This window comes from Trachemys scripta, chromosome 10 (genome assembly GCF_013100865.1).
Source record: "Trachemys scripta elegans isolate TJP31775 chromosome 10, CAS_Tse_1.0, whole genome shotgun sequence".
Taxonomy (NCBI): Eukaryota; Metazoa; Chordata; order Testudines; family Emydidae; genus Trachemys; species Trachemys scripta.
Window position 1 is genome coordinate 78,121,670 of NC_048307.1, and position 17,471 is coordinate 78,139,140.

Consider the following 17,471-nt stretch of genomic DNA (forward strand, 5'->3'; position numbering starts at 1 on the left):
CTCATTATTTACGCACAGACAAATTGGTTTATTTACCTTCTCTTTGAAACACTGAGAAAAATCTGCCAAATCAGCATTACAGGCTAAAACTGTTGGTAATCCATTAAAGTCTGCTAATCGTTACAGCAGATTAAAATTCTTCCCATGGTTTATAATTTAGTATGCCAACAGAAATGAATTCAGATTGCCAGAAAGAGAGTTTAGACATACAATTAACAGATTAAGGCATATACCAGATTTAATCATTATTCCCAAGAGTTCCTGATCACTGTACAAAGATAAAGCTTTAAATATATAAAAAAAAAAAGCCACCACAAAATAACCATAATACATACAGGGAAAGGAAAGGAGTTCCCGGAGCTCTGTGTGACACTGGTGCGAAATGTCTTTGATAAAGGTAAAAAGGCCCCTGAAGAAAATATCAGGCATTGCTTCATACTTGCTGATAAAATCCAAAATAAGGTTGCTAAAACATTAGGCTCTTCTGAGCTCTGCTTACTCACTACCCAGCGTCAGAAACACCTTCATCCCACACTTCTAACGCAAAGACTGCCTCCTTATGAATTGTTTATTATGGGGGAAAACACTAATATAATAAGCCAAAGACCCGTTCTTGTTGCTGAGACATAACTGTTTTTGACTTGGAGAAAATTAACGTTATTGTCCTGTGACTGACAATTTTGGCAACAAATAATATTTGAAGAAGAAATTATCACACCAACAGAAACTAACCTGAAACATACATCTCCTTTTAAAGAAGGATTTCTACCTATGGATTCAAAATATTATTATATAAACACAAACCTTCTAATCCATGCTTTGGATTTTTAACATTAAATCATCAGTAATTGCTGAATCAAAGCCTATAGTACAATAGGAGCAGGATCTGTTCAGCCTTAGGAATGATGCTCTGATTTTAAAAGCTTTGGTACCCTGAGCACATACTGCATCAATAGCTGGCAGCACATCTGTACTCATGTGCTAAAAATTAAGAACCTTGTAACACATTTTTGAATCAATAGTATGTGATAGAAATATTGACTAGTTCCACTTGTAAGGAACGCAGTTCCTTCTTTATTAATAAAAAGAAGAACAGGAGTACTTGTGGCACCTTAGAGACTAACAAATTTATTAGAGCATAAGCTTTCGTGGACTACAGCATCCGAAGAAGTGGGCTGTAGTCCACGAAAGCTTATGCTCTAATAAATTTGTTAGACTCTAAGGTGCCACAAGTACTCCTGTTCTTCTTTTTATTAATAAAGAAGGAACTGCGTTCCTTACAAGTGGAACTAGTCAATATTTCTATCACATACTATTGATTCAAAAATGTGTTACAAGGTTCTTAATTTTTAGCACATGAGTACAGATGTGCTGCCAGCTATTGATGCAGTATGTGCTCAGGGTACCAAAGCTTTTAAAATCAGAGCATCATTCCTAAGGCTGAACAGATCCTGCTCCTATTGTACTATAGGCTTTGATTCAGCAATTACTGATGATTTAATGTTAAAAATCCAAAGCATGGATTAGAAGGTTTGTGTTTATATAATAATATTTTGAATCCATAGGTAGAAATCCTTCTTTAAAAGGAGATGTATGTTTCAGGTTAGTTTCTGTTGGTGTGATAATTTCTTCTTCAAATATTATTTGTTGCCAAAATTGTCAGTCACAGGACAATAACGTTAATTTTCTCCAAGTCAAAAACAGTTATGTCTCAGCAACAAGAACGGGTCTTTGGCTTATTATATTAGTGTTTTCCCCCATAATAAACAATTCATAAGGAGGCAGTCTTTGCGTTAGAAGTGTGGGATGAAGGTGTTTCTGACGCTGGGTAGTGAGTAAGCAGAGCTCAGAAGAGCCTAATGTTTTAGCAACCTTATTTTGGATTTTATCAGCAAGTATGAAGCAATGCCTGATATTTTCTTCAGGGGCCTTTTTACCTTTATCAAAGACATTTCGCACCAGTGTCACACAGAGCTCCGGGAACTCCTTTCCTTTCCCTGTATGTATTATGGTTATTTTGTGGTGGCTTTTTTTTTTTATATATTTAAAGCTTTATCTTTGTACAGTGATCAGGAACTCTTGGGAATAATGATTAAATCTGGTATATGCCTTAATCTGTTAATTGTATGTCTAAACTCTCTTTCTGGCAATCTGAATTCATTTCTGTTGGCATACTAAATTATAAACCATGGGAAGAATTTTAATCTGCTGTAACGATTAGCAGACTTTAATGGATTACCAACAGTTTTAGCCTGTAATGCTGATTTGGCAGATTTTTCTCAGTGTTTCAAAGAGAAGGTAAATAAACCAATTTGTCTGTGCGTAAATAATGAGGTGGGAAGGGGGAAAAAAGCTATAAACTGTTTTTCTATTTAATAGCAGCTGGCTTTCTTCATGGAAATTCTTATATTGCTTTGTTGTGTAAAATGTGCGGTAAGTCAGTAACATGTAGTGTACAAAGCATACCAGTATAACCACTATACACAGAATTGTGTGTGTAAGAAATTGTATGCGATGGCCATGTGGTATTGAGGTTAGGTTTTCAATCATGTACTACTTCAGAAAGTTTGCTCCTTATGCGTATGCTGTAGGTGTTTAAACTTATTTTGGTCCAGGATTGCTTAGTTTCTCCCAAGGATGAATGATGTCAGCTAGTCAGTTCACTCCTTAGATTAGATGGTCCTTGCTTGCCATTTGGATTTACTTACCTAACTTGAATGCTGGAATGTAGTGAGTCATTAAACCTTCACATGTGAATATATTGTTTTCATGCTTTTCATGCGGATGGTGTCGGCTGCTTTCATTGTGCAGAACCACTGGGAATAATAATAGGCCATAGCATCTCATCTGTAAATATCAGGGATTCCCGTAACACTAGGAGACCCTAGAGGTATTTCTTGTAGTCCTATCACCTTATGCTGGGATCCAATCAGCTCTCACAAGCAGAGCAGGGCAGGTCTGGTCAGTATATGAATGTGTGGCTTCTCACACATAGTGAAATGGTGTTTGTGGCTCAGTAACTGGCTACTGCATCCAGGAGGATATTGGAGGCCGTGTGCTGCTGAAAGCCCCTTCCCTTAGATGAGAAATAACACTTGAGTTCTGATCGCTTACCAGCCTTACAATCCTAGGCCACTTTTCATGAAAGCTGAGGATCTGCCCCAATGTTCAGCTGGAGCATATTGTCCTAGCTATGTTGACTTCAATGTTACACCAGCTGAGAATCTCTCCCATTCTGTCTACCTAAGTTCCCCCTGCAGTTTCAACCTAGTATGTTATTCCTGCCCTAACTTGTATGTTAGTTTTGTGTCCAGCTAAAATTCTGCTCTACTCCAGCTGTGAGGTAGCTGCATTTCAGTGGTATGTGAAGTGTCCCTATATATCCTTTGCTGCCTCACAGGGATGTCGCTAAGCTTAATTAGCTAATGTCTGTAAAGCACAATGGGTTCCTCATGTGGAAGGCACTATAGAAGTGCAGAATAATATATATTGTTTTTTCAGCTGTGTAAATAATTGACTCACCCCCACCCCACCTCTGCTTCCCCTCCGTATTACATATTAAGATCATGCTTATTAAAATGAAGCATTGTGACCCGTATGGGGCGAGTGTAGGGATAGGAGGGATATTCCTGCCTTTTGTGAAGCAAAAGATCTTCACCCTTATTGAAAAGTTCTTTAGAACTTAATAGAGATGAAACCAAATGGGATTTTGCAGCAATTCAATAGGGTTCTAAAGAAGTTACTCTACAAATTATATAATGAGAATGAGTTCCTTTCTAGGGTGTTTTTTTTTTAATTTTATAGAATTTTGTAGCAGGGATATCATTCTCTATTAAATTCTATGGGATAGTTCAAGAAAGCTACAGAAAGGTAATCACTGTTTATTGAATTCATCAGGGCTCTCCTTTGAAAAATACTTAGTGACACCTCTAAGTTGGTGAAGCTTGTCTAGGTGCAATGACAAATGTGGTCTTGAACCCCAGAGTGGTCAGGATAGCTCTGTGTGATGGTTTCTAAGGGGAATTGGGCCACACTACAAAAACATGGAGAGAGTCTCTTCCTTGGTTTCAGTAATGATTAAAGTAAAGAGAAAATAATTATCACTATTATAATACTTTTTTATTTCCATACCAGCTTTACAAAAATTAACTAATTAAACATGTACAACCCCCACTGAGACAAGTCTGTACAGTAAAAGGATCACGCTGCCCACCACTGGAATTCAGCAGCTGTCCAACAGCACAGAGACACATTGCATCATGGTATAGGATAGGAGCTGAAGAAAAAAGAACATAAATTTGCCCTGCAGATTTAGGTGGCTAGAGTGTAATTACGTGAGTTGGAATTTAGAGCAGACCATAGCTTTAATGCCTTATGTCTCTTGAAAAATGCAAGAAGATCTTTGATTGAACACGTGTGGCCCAATCCACCCTTTTTATTTCACCTGAAAGATAGCATCCCTGTCTTTACAGAGGCTCCTGCAACCATGCTGGGCCATTAATTCGGTACTGAGGGCTGGTCTACAAAGTTAGGTTGACCCAACTACATCGCTCAAGGGTGTGAAATATCCACAACCCTGAGTGACCTAGTTAATCTGACCTAACCCCTGGTGTAGACAGCGTAGGGTTGATAGGCAGGCGGATTAACCAGTATGATGGGAGAAACCATCCTGCCACAATAGTGAGTGTCTACACTGAAGCACTGTGGCAGTGCTGCTGCATTTTAAGTGTAGACACAGCCCGACTCAGATGAAAATGAGCTGCCTGTGCATCACCAACACCACTTCCTGCATCATGGAAAAGTCTTTCCTGTAGGTCTCCTATCCAAGTCATGACCCACCCTGACCTTGATTCGCTTGTAAGATCTCACAGCATCATTTTAATTGGCTTCCTCATGAAGTAGTTAACTGTGCAAAGCAATTTCTTGTAGAAAATTTCACAAGTCATTAGATAGTAACTGCGTTTGGTTACTTAGTAGCAGCATAAGCCATATTTGAACTGCTATCCAAAGGCCCCCTTCTCCATCTCTGCTGTATTTGCATTGGGGGGTCAGATTTGCAAATGTGGAAGAGAGACTTGGGTGCCTTAAGCAGCCTTTGGCTCAGCCCTGGTCATAGTGGGTAGGTGCCCACATCACTACCGGCCCCCTCACTAATAGCCTGTGAGAGGCGGGAGGCTGAGCTGTCCTCTCACGCTGAAGCACACTGATGAGGGATGCGGGGGTGAGAGAGAGAGAGGGAGAGTTTACACTGTTCCTGTCCATGCTGTTTCTTTTTTGTGCAAACTTAAACCACTAGTTCTGTTAGTCTGGCACCAACGTTAAATCAGTTTAGAAAATAAAAGTCCACAGCAGCAGCTAGTGACTGCCTCCTAGCAATAAAAATAGCCGAAGTCCACATAACACTGGGCGTTAACATATATGATGCCTCCAGATTAGATCTTTGTTTTTATTTCTGGAAAATTCTCCCTAGTTGACTGTTTCCTTTAACGTTGAGGGCAGGGACTTGCAGTTATTACTGTGAATGTTTTATTTTTTTTGTTTATAAATCTTTACTGCTGAATGATAGAGGAGGAAGGAAGGGCAGAAACAGGCTTTGAAGTTCCATTAACAGTAGCTGATTTAAGTTGTCACGGAGTCCCCGGGCGATGCTCTGGAACTGCTCCCTACGAAGCCAGTCAGGACTCTGGTGAAGTCTCCTCTCTGTGAGCAGACTGTCTTCAGGGCAAGAAGCTCACACGGCTTCCACCTTTCTGGGTCTGACCTTTGGAGCATCCAGCATCCTCTGCCTTCCCACAGCGAGTCTGCCCAAGTGGGGTCCTGGGGAAGCCAGAGGGTCCTGCCCCCCAACTTTGCAGTCAGACGTGACTCTTAGCCAGCCAGTAAAACAGAGGTTTATTAGATGACAGGAACACAGTCTAAAACAGAGCTTGTAGGTACAGAGAACTGGACCTCTCAGCCGGGTCCATTTTGGGGGGCAGTGAGCCAGACACCCACATCTGCACTCACTCCACGTCCCCAGCCAGCTCCAAACTGAAACTCTCCAGCCCCTCCTCTCTCGCCTTTGTCTCTTTCCCGGGCAAGGAAGTCACCTGATCTTTGTTCTCCAACACCTTCAGTTTGCATCTTTGCAGAGGAGGTGCCCAGGCCATTAGTTGCCAGGAGACAGAGTGCCAGCCATTCTCTGTGTAGACAGTATCACAGGGGCCTTCTTGGGCTCTGCAACAATTATACACCCTGATCATCCCCCCCACCTAGATACCTGAGAAATGCATAGGGGAAACCGAGGCAGCCACACAGTATTCAGAGAAAACATTAAGAACATTCCCACTTCGTCACATAAATGTTCTCAGTGTAACGTTTTACAAGATCGAGTTATGCCAGCAAAAAGGTGTCATGGTTATAGCACAGGACTAGAGGTCAGGGCACTGTCATTCTAGGCCCAGCCATGTCATGATGCACTGAATAGCCTTCAGCAAAAGGCTCACAGTTTCTCTCAGCTTCCCCATCTAGAAGTCAGGGTAATGACAGTAACCTGCCTCAGGTTGGTGTTGTGAGGATGAATTGGACACACTTGGGGCGGGCATGCGCTACAGAAGCACTGTGTGTGGCGTTAGTTTGAAGTTTATGGTATAGAAATGAGAATAAACGAATCTTGAACTTTTTTTCTTCCTGCTTCTGAATCTGAGGTCTTTTGGGGCAAACAGTGAATCAAAAAATAATCCTACGAGCAAAAAAACCAAGTAGCTACGTGAGCTGGACTTATTGTGCATGCCCTCCAGAAACAGAAGTAGGAAACAGCAAGCCGAAATAGGAAGTGCCCTTACACAGCAGTAACCAGGTTTTATTTTTAATCCTCTTGAAATGTAGACCGTATACAGAAGTAGTAAGATTTGGTGGAGGCCCAAAAGCTAACAGAAATTCAGCCTTGTTTAGAATGCTTGCTGTCACACACAAACACGCTGTGTAATACCAAGGCCGCACATTGCACATTCACAATTCTCTTGACCAAGATTTTCAAAAGTGGCTAGTGATTTTGGTGCCTCAGTTCTCTGACACCTTGAAGGGGCCTGATTTTCAGAGGGCAGATGCTCAGCATATTCTTAAAACACAGGCCTCTTCAAGTTGTCTCGAGATGGGTGCCTAAAAATGATGGAGGCATCCAAAATAATGAGTCACTTTTGAACATCTTGGCCTTTGTGAGTAGGATACAGCTGCGATTGCTCAGTGACTTAGCCTAGTTGGTGCTGTACGCTTACAGGGGCAGAAATGTTATACAGTAGTGAGCAAAGCAAAAACAAAACAAAAAACTAGTAGAGGTAGTTTGGCTCTGCATCTCTTGACCCTGGGCTCCACTGCAAGGAGGAGAGAGCTGCAGCAGAGAATCAGGAACACATCCACAAAACTGGGGAAGCCAGCAGCCTCCCCCGGGGCAGGAAGCCAGGGGCAATGAGGGGAAGGGGATTTGACTAGGGACCAGGCACAGGAGCTAGTGGGAACTGGACCTGCACATGTTGCTCTGATAAGGAGGCACAAATGGAACAACAACTCATGGAATATAATACAACATGCAAGCGAGGGAAGTGTTCCTGACCCAGTTACTGAAGACAAGCTGATTAAGACAATAGAAATTTAGTAAGACGAACAGACCAGGTGAGAGTCTCCTTCTAAACCATTACCTAGGTGTTACAAAGGATCCAGTTTACAGAAGCCAGCTGCTCTCAGGACCAAACTGAGACTAAATTATGCTGGCTCAAAATTTATCTCAGTGACTATAAAACACATAATGATAATGCATAGCACAAATCCCCCCAGCATGCACATGAACTAGAAGAAAAAACAGCTGATCTTAAAAAAGGAGACTACTGCTACACAAGCTGGATAATATAACCTGTTCCAAACCCACACCATGAAGAAGACACTGTAAAAGGAATGAGAGGCCATAGAAGTGGAAAGAAGTACAGATGTCCACGCTGATTCAAACATTACTGGCCTAGCAGATGGAGGGAAGCAGTAGATGTGATATATCTTGATTTTTAGTGAAGCTTTTCACACAGTCCCACATGACATTCTCATAAGCAACATTACTATAAAGTGGGTTTAAAACTGGTTCAAAAATTGTACTCAAAGAATAGTTATTTGTAGTTTGCTATGTTCGCTGAAGGTAGGGCAAGAAGTAATCCGCTTATTCTGCAGCAAGAAAGATTTAAGTTAGATATTAGGAAAAACTTTCTAACTATAAGGCCAACTTCACTAAAGATGCTACCAGTGTTTTGCTCTTCAGAATACAGTCAGCCCAGAGGAAATGTTTGCTGTAATACTTTGACTTTGTATTTATATTTTGATATGGTTTGAATCTGTACTTCATTCCAACTCAAAGGAGGTTGGCTGATCTGAATACTAGGGAAGTGCATTTAGACCCTGATCCTGTAAAGAGACCCTCACAGGCAGACTCTGCAATCAGCGTGGTTCTGTGTTGGTACAGGTGTCTTTCCCTGAGTGCTGCCACAAGCGTTCTGCTGTTTGGAGGAGTGGGACCTTAGTGCAGTTAATAAAAACAGCTAAATCCATAAACTCAAACTGTACCCATAAAGTTTATTTTTACTGTATCCAGCCAAACTTTTAATGACAATGTGATATAAAAATAAAATGGAGCTAACAACGCAAAGTTCACCCTTTGTTAAAGTCTGATTGGTTAAAAATAGCTTTTCCACCATAACATAGCAATGCTGATTTTTTTTTTTTTGGTCACTGTGTAGCTGATTCGGCAACCTTTGCAAACCCAAACCTCCCCAGAGTAATATTTAGAAATGACATCCACCTTCAAAGAGCAGTGTAAGTGTTAACTAATTCAGCCCCACAAGTGAGGCAAGATTTATTGTCCCCATTTTGCAGATGGGGAGACTGAGATGGAGAAGTACCATGATGTGCCCAAAGCTGTAGCGTGTGTCAGTTGCAAGAGCCAGGGTTAGAACTCAGGGTTGTACTCTCTGCCCTGTGTTCAAGACTCCCAATTATGCTGACCTCTACTTTAAGTCACTGGGCCACATTTTTATGCTCAAATGCTGCTGGATTCTGCCCTATTCTAGGACCACTTTTGCTCACCCTTAATCTGTATCAGCTGTAAGATATAGGTTTCAGAAGACTGAGCTCTTTATGTCAATGGCTTATTAATGTGGTTTATCAAGGACTGTGTTGGAATCACAAGCTATCACTTTGTGTGTGTGTGTGTGTGTAGGGGTGTTTCCTGGAAGCAAGGTGAGGCAAGCTGTGCCTTAGAATCATAGAATATCAGGGTTGGAAGGGACTTCAGGAGGCCATCTAGACCAACCCCCTGCTCAAAGCAGGACCAATCCCCAGACAGCTTTTTACCCTAGTTCCCTAAATGGCCCCCTCAAGAATTGAGCTCACAACCCTGGGTTTAGCAGGTCAATGCTCAAACCACTGAGCTATCCCTCTCCCCTTGCTGCTTTAGAGAGCAGTCTGTTTTCTCTTTCTCTGTTTTGGGGTTCTGGTGTGTTATTATTGTGTTTTCTACAAAATAAAATACGGTTATGTTGCAACCTTCCAGCAAGAATATTTGTTTTTATCTAACTTCTTGAGTATATGCCATGAACATATCAACTAATCCCTGGGATACATGAACAGAACTCTCATTTAAATCCATGGGAGTCATATACATATGTGTAAGAGGGTAGATTGTGTCCATTAGCAATTTCCCACCCTTTCTCACTGCTCTTTGTGGTTTCATTAGTAATGCTGACCTACTGCTGCTGTCTAGGGATTGGTTCCTGTTGCAAAATGAAAAATAAGGAGAAGCTTCCTTCCACTTGGCAGTACCACAGAAATTCTTTCAATAAGATGCATTTCCATAAATTTGCTATAGGCTGGGGCAGGCACATATCATTAGTACCTTTCATCCAGCGCTCTCGTAAAGGTGGAATTTCCCTCTCTGCTTGTGTGTTCCTATTAGCAGTAACATAGCCACCTACATACATAAAGGGAAAATTCTGTTCTCCAAGAAGTTTAAAAGGCTGGGTTTCTAAGGTGCTGAGTTGGTACAAGCAAAAGAACTTTTGCAGTGGTTAGTTAGGAACTTTGGATATCTGGGTTCAGTTTTCTCCTCTGCCACAAACTTCCCATGTGACCTTGGATAAGTCACTTAGTGTCTCTGTGCCTCAGTTTCCCATCTGTAAAATGGGGATAACAGCGCTTTCTCTCTCATAGCGGTGTTTGAGGAGACTGTGTTAACAGAGTACCTCATGAAGACTTGTACTGAAATTGTACTTAGGGAATGTTAAAATTCACCCTTCCCTTCATTTTCCCTGCCTTCTCTTTTGTATTTTAGACTTCTAATAGTCAATGAATGGCTTGCAGTGTTACAGGGCATAATCACAGAACTCATTGGGAAAAGCTCAGCTCCAAACTGTCCATAATCTCTTTCTGCATACAGTTGCAAGTTCTGGTAAAATAATGAAGCAGGGCAGAGATTCAAACTCAGAGAAACGAGAAGTCTGGATAAATTTAGCTCAAATATTCTTGGTATGTTTGTGGTTCCTGTGGAACTTACACCGCATCATGCTTTAATGATCGTATTATCGTTTAGAAAAACTGGCGTCACTGACTGGACAAAACTTTACAATTGAGATTCTTTAAAATTGTTTTAAATGATTCACCCGGATTTCTTGTTTTGGAGTTACTGATTTTTTTCCCCCCTTCTTGGAAGGAGTGTTTGACTACAGATTATTGCTTAATTGAAAAGCCACAAAGCTGAATTGGCAAGATTTAGAACGGATGCACACTTCAGTGTGATTATCTACCTTACATTAAAAATCTGTCAAGAGAGTAAGATTCAAAGGCAATGCTGATAATCACTTCAGACAAGAACTCCCCCAGAATCTGTCTCTCTCACATCAAAGATGTTCGAAAGCTTTTGGGAAAGCTTTTATTTTTGCATCAAACAGAATTTTTTTAAACACTAATGGACGGGATCCCTTTACATATCTCAAATATAGCTCCATATTGTTCACTGAAGTATAGCGCTCTGTATTCAGCTCATTGCTGTGGGGGTGATTTTCCATTGCCTTGCATTTTGAGTACTCTTTGTCACCTGGGCAAAGTGGGAATAAAATGCTATCACATCTGAAGTCTCCTTTGTCTTTACATTGATGGTAGCAGTTTGCACCCCCTTTGCACTCATTGGGCCAGATCCTCAGGTGCACTGGATTTGTGTTTAGCACACGTGGGTGGGAGGGTGGATATAAAGTGGCTTTCCTGTTTTGGCCCCTGGTGCAATTTAGATCAGCCTCTAGGTTGCTCTGAGTTGCATTGGCTTGTAAAGGTCTCTTAAGGCTCTCAGCTCATTCAACCCACTCCCCCTTCAAATTATACCAGTTGATCACTGTGTTATGCTATCGGTATACTCCATGGGTGAAATCCTGACCCCCATCAAAGTCAGTAACAAAACTCACATTGACTTTACTGGGGCCAGGGTTTTATCCAATATATTTTTCAAGAACAAAGTATATGTATTTCCAGCAAAATACACATAGTAGAAGTTTGTTTGTTCAGTGGAAACGCCTCCCTCCTAATGAGAGAGAACTTGTGTTTACTATGAAAACAAATAATTGTGCTTCCCAGTCCTTCCTTTTTGCAAGCACAAGCATCTGTGGTACCTAAGCTTTATCACAGACTCAGGGAGACTTTTTTTGTGGGAACCGCTTGCTGAAATTTTGGCAGCACATCACTGCGCAGATTGACTCAGGACCAATGCTGCTTATCTTGGATATTGCTTGTGGATGTTTGTCACTCTTTCGACACTTTCCAGTCCATTCAAAGCACAGCTGCTAAGATAAACTTCCTTCCATGTTGTTCTCTCCATACCCACCTCTCTGAGGATCTGATCCAGCTTCCATTGAAGTCCATGGAAAAATTCTCATTGAGGAGAGGAGCAAGCGGGGGGCGGGGTCGTGGGGGGAAGAGGCCACGCAGGAGCAGGGTCTCGGGGGAAGAGGTGGTGCGAGGTCAGGGGCTCGGGGAAAAGGGGTGGTATGAGTGCGGGGCCTTGGGAGAAGGGGCCTGGGCTGGCCTTACCATGAGGCGAACTGAGGCGGCCGCCTCAGGTGCCAGACGGTGCGGGGGCGCCACTAGGACCCAGCGTGTAGAACATTGTGTCTGTTGCTGGTGCATCTGTATTCTCTCTGCTCTGGATGCACAGAGATGGTGGAGTGCTGTGCTGGAGGAAGGAGGGCACAAGACACATAACAGGCAGGCAGGAGAAAAGGAGAGAGGGAATAACAGAAAGCAGCAGGAGCTGCAGGGAGAGAGAGGAGGAGGAGCCTCTTATGTACCTCTCCAGCACCCCCAGGAGCCTGGACTGATTAACACCAACTTCTCAGGGAGCTTCCTGTTTCCTGCTGCTTCCCTGAACCCACTTGAGGAGAACCGGCAGTCAACTGAAGTAGTAGGAGCCAGTTAGGCCCTTAAGACGCTGATATCTTCCCTCACTCAGGCCTTGTCTACACTACGAGAGTAGTTCGATTTTACTTAAATCGAATATTTGGAATCGATATTGCAAAGTCGAACGTGTGTGTCCACACTAAGGACAGTAATTCGACTTTGTGAGTCCACACTAACGGGGAAAGCGTCGACATTGGAAGCGGTGCACTGTGGGCAGCTATCCCACAGTTCCCGCAGTCCCCGCTGCCCATTGGAATTCTGGGTCGAGCCACCAATGCCTTCTGGGTAAAAAAATGTGTCGAGGGTGCTTTTGGGTAACTGTCGTCATCCATCCATCACTCACTCCCGCCCTCCCTCCCTCCCTGAAAGCGCCGGCGGGAAATCATTTCGCGCACTTTTCAAGTCATTGACAGCGCGGACGCCACAGCACTGTGAGCATGGAGCCCGCTGCAACCATCGCTGCAGTTGTGGCCGCTCTCAACGCCTCGCAGCTTATCATACAGGTTGCCCTGAGGCAGATGCAGAAAAGTCAGGCGAGGAGGCTACGTCAACGCGGTGATGGCCTGAAGTGTGAGAGTAGCACAGACCTCTCAGAAAGCAGGGGACCCAGCGCCGAGGACATCACGGTGGCAATGGGTCATGTTGATGCCGTGGAACGGCGATTCTGGGCACGGGAAACAAGCACTGAGTGGTGGGACCGCATAGTGCTGCAGGTCTGGGATGAATCACAGTGGCTGCGAAACTTCCGCATGCGGAAGGGAACTTTCCTTGAACTTTGTGAGTTGCTGTCCCCTGCCCTGAAGCGCAATGACACCCGGATGCGACCAGCCCTGACTGTCCATAAGCGAGTGGCCATAGCCCTCTGGAAGCTTGCAACGCCTGACAGCTACCGGTCAGTCGCGAGCCAGTTTGGGGTGGGCAAATCTACCGTGGGGGTTGTTGTGATGCAAGTAGCCAAGGCAATCGTTGATGTACTGCTGCCAAAGGTAGTGACCCTGGGAAACGTGGAGGCGATCATAGATGGCTTCGCAGCGATGGGATTCCCAAACTGCGGTGGGGCCATAGATGGAACTCACATCCCTATCCTGGCACCGGACCACCAGGCCAGCCAGTACATTAACAGAAAGGGCTACTTTTCCATGGTGCTGCAAGCACTGGTGGACCACAGGGGACGTTTTACCAACATCTACGTGGGATGGCCGGGCAAGGTTCATGACGCTCGTGTTTTCAGGAACTCTGGTCTGTTTAGACGGCTGCAGCAAGGTATTTACTTCCCGGACCACAAAATAACTGTTGGGGATGTGCAGATGCCTATAGTCATCCTCGGGGACCCAGCCTACCCGCTAATGCCCTGGCTCATGAAGCCCTATACAGGTGCCCTGGACACTGAAAAAGAACTCTTCAACTACCGGCTGAGCAAGTGCAGAATGGTGGTGGAGTGTGCTTTTGGACGTCTCAAGGGGAGATGGAGAAGCTTGATGACTCGCTGTGATCTCAGCGAAACCAATATCCCCATTGTTATAGCAGCTTGCTGTGTGCTCCACAATCTCTGTGAGAGCAAGGGGGAGACCTTTATGGCGGGGTGGGAGGTTGAGGAAATTAGCCTGGCTGCTGATTACTCACAGCCAGACAGCCGGGCGATTAGAAGAGACCAGCGGGAAGCGCTGTGCATCCGGGAGGCTTTGAAAGCAAAGTCCTGAGTGAGCAGGGTAACCTGTGACTTTCTAATTTTGTGTACAGAGAAGCCTTCACCCCACTTCCAACACACGTTTCAAAATAAAAATAGTTCTACTTTGTTAAAGCACACCGTTTTCTGTAATACTGTTTTCGCGGGAATTTTTTAAAACTGGGACGCAGACTGTGGTGCGGAGCGGGTGTAGTGTAGTCGCGCGAATGCAGCTTCTAAACTGAAGGACTGACAGGCTCCGGTGCGGTGGGATGGTTCTTTCAACGGAGCCTGTCACCCCTCCTGATAGGGACTGTGTGTATGGGGGTACTATGTGACTTTGTGGCGGGGGGGGACGCTTACAGATCCCCTGCTGTGTGGCTCTGTGATCCTGCCTAAGGACCGCCGCTTCAGATCTCTAACTGCCCTCCCGTGCCACAAAGTCACAGAGCAACCCACCTCCCACCACATAACATGAAAAGAACCTCCCAGACTAACCAGGGTAAGTAGTCACTGCATCACTGCACTATGTATGTGCCCTGCTGCTGTGCCTGCCCCCGACTATGTACCCTGCCAAAGGTGACTGTCCTGTCCAATTACCAACCCCCTTTCCCCCCCTCCTCCAAAAGAACATGATGGAAACAGTAGTTAACAGAAACATATTTTTTATTAACAACTACACATGGGACTGGGAAGTGAAACTTGGACGGGGGCTTGTGTCAGGCGGGAAGGAAAGAACTTGTCAAACTTTGGGGACTGAGAGCCTTCTGCTGCTCGAGCTCTCTGCAGGGGTGCAGTGAGAGTTAGCAGGGACTCTGCCGCCTCTCCTTCTGTGCACTTTGGGTGAAGGGAGTATGGGACTTGGTGGCGGGGGAGGGCGGTTAGAGATGGACTGCAGCGGGGCTCTGTCCTCCTGCCTCCGTTCCTGCAGAACATCCACAAGGCGCCGGAGCGTGTCCGTTTGCTCCCTCAGTAGTCCAAGCAGGGTTTGAGTCGCCTGCTGGTCTTCCTGACGCCACCTCTCCTCCCGATCCATGTTGGCTTGGTGCATTTGGGACAAGTTCTCCCGCCACTGGGTCTGCTGTGCTGCCTGTGCTCTGGAGCAGGCTATAAGCTCGGAGAACATGTCCTCCCGTGTCCTCTTCTTCTTATGCCTAATCCTCCCTAGCCTCTGGGAGTGTGATGACAGGCTAGGTTGTGAGACAGTCGCAGATGGGGCTGTGGGAATGGGAAAAAGGGAGTGAATTCCTCAGAAACATAAATGTAGTTGTGAACAAAGAACATAGTCTTTCTCTGTGAACAGGACCATGCACAGCACCTATCACATGCGCACTCAGCACAAGGTCGAATTCTCGGCCTTCGCATTCACTGTCTGTGGTTTTGCAGAGCACTTTTGAGAACCCTGTCAGGACAACGGAATTTCTGTTGCAGGCAGACATGGTAAGCCGTAGATTCGTGGCAGCTTAAAACTTTAATATTAGCAATGGCCTCATTTCACATTGAAATCAATGTCGGTCCCTGCTGCCAGCAATCCGGCAAGCAGGAAGTTTGCTCCTGTCCCACACCCTCGCGGCTGTCCCCGGGAACGATCCCTTTCGGCTGACCCTTTCCCGCCTCCACCGCGTGGCTGCAAACCAGCCAACACTAATAACATTCCCCTACCTCATTCAAAGCAGGTCTTCATGAGCGACATCACCCTCATGAGGATCTCTGAGAGCGACAGACAGAGAATGCTCCGGGAAAGCCTCCAAAGACCAGGGCCGTATGCCGCCATGCTGTGCCAAGCAATGATTCCGGAGTACTTGCTAGTCTCGTGGCGCGGCAACGTGTCCTACTACGGAGGACCCAATAAGGCCGCTCTCCCCAAGAACCTAATGCAGCGGATTTCAAATTACCTGCAGGAGAGCTTCCTTGAGATGTCCCAGGAGGATTTCTGCTCCATCCCCGGACATATAGACCGCATCTTACTGTAGCTGCAGTAGCAGGGACTACACAGTAGAGCGGCTTGGGCAGGACAATCATGCAAAACCGGACATTGCTAGATTTTTTTGAAATACTTGCACTGCCCATGACTGAACCGTTAAGTTATTCAAAGTAATCATGAGAAACCCATTTTTTACATTGTTAATAATCATGTTCTGTTACAAATAAATGTTTAGATGTTTACAACACTTACTGGATGATCCTTCACCAGATTCTGTGTCCGGGGTAACGGCTGGGGAGGGTTGGTAGGGGATCTCTGTAAGGGTGATGAAGAGATCCTGGCTGTCGGGGAAATCAGCGTTGTGAGCGCTGTCGACTGCCTCGTCCTCCTCATCTCCTTCCTCATCTTCCCCGTCCGCTAACATGTCCGAGGATCCGGCCGTGGACACTATCCCATCCTCAGAGTCCACAGTCAGTGGTGGGGTAGTGGTGGCGGCCGCACCGAGGATGGAATGCAGTGCCTCGTAGAAACGGGATGTCTGGGGATGGGATCCGGAGCGTCCGTTTGCCTCTTTGGTCTTCTGGTAGCCTTGCCTCAGCTCCTTGATTTTCACGCGGCACTGCGTTACATCCCGGCTGTATCCTCTCTCTGCCATGTCTTTAGAGATCTTCTCATAGATCTTTGCATTCCGTCTTTTGGATCGCAGCTCGGAAAGCACGGACTCATCGCCCCACACAGCGATGAGATCCAAGACTTCCCGATCAGTCCATGCTGGGGCCCTCTTTCTATTCTGAGCTTGCACTGCCATCAGTGCTGGAGAGCTCTGCATCGTTGCCAGTGCTGCTGAGCTCGCCACGATGTCCAGACAGGAAATGAGATTCAAACTGGCCAGACAGGAAAAGGAATTCAAATTCAAATTTTCCCGGGGCTTTTCCTGTGTGGCTGGTCAGAGCATCCGAGCTCGTACTGCTGTCCAGAGCGTCAACAGAGTGGTGCACTGTGGGATAGCTCCCGGAGCTATTAACGTCGATTTCCATCCACACCTAGCCTAATTCGACATGGCCATGTCGAATTTAGCGCTACTCCCCTCGTCGGGGAGGAGTACAGAAGTCGAATTAAAGAGACCTCTATGTCGAACTAAATACCTTCGTGGTGTGGACGGGTGCAGGGTTAATTCGATGTAACGGCGCTAACTTCGACATAAACGCCTAGTGTAGACCAGGCCTCAGGCCCTGCTACCAGCCTGCTTATTTGGCTCCTTCAATTGAGTGTTGAGAGCCACTATAGCTGGCACAGAACAGCAGTCATGAGTGAAAGAAGAAAACGCCCCTCTGGGGCAGCATTCAGAAAAAGCAAGCAAGCAAAGGAAGCTTTTCTATCTAAGCAGGAAGGAGCTCTCCTGAGATACATAGACACAAATGTTCA